Raw genomic sequence first — 330 nt, 5'->3', positions numbered from 1 at the left:
GATGTGTGCTGTGGTGCCTGGCTTTCTGTCCTCCTCATGCTTGTGCAGCAATTGTTTTACCTCCCGAGCTCACTTTCCCAGCCCCTAAAGTATGGTTTTATGGTTTAAATGTGGAATGTTTCCCACAGACTCATATATTTCAGCAATTGGTCCCAGATGATTCAAGCTGTTTTGGCAGGTTGTGGAATATTTTAGACATGAGACATAGCTTTGAGCATTAGGGCCATATGGAAGGGGCCGGTAAGTTGTAACCCTGCCTCTCTTCTGGCCCAAGGGCTCTACTTCTTCATCCCCCTAGATTTGAGCAAGCTGCCTTATGGTATTAGCTAC

This window comes from Peromyscus leucopus, chromosome X (assembly GCF_004664715.2).
Source record: "Peromyscus leucopus breed LL Stock chromosome X, UCI_PerLeu_2.1, whole genome shotgun sequence".
Classification (NCBI taxonomy): Eukaryota; Metazoa; Chordata; class Mammalia; order Rodentia; family Cricetidae; genus Peromyscus; species Peromyscus leucopus.
The sequence above is the reverse complement of the archived record's forward strand: the minus strand, read 5'-3'. Positions refer to the sequence as shown.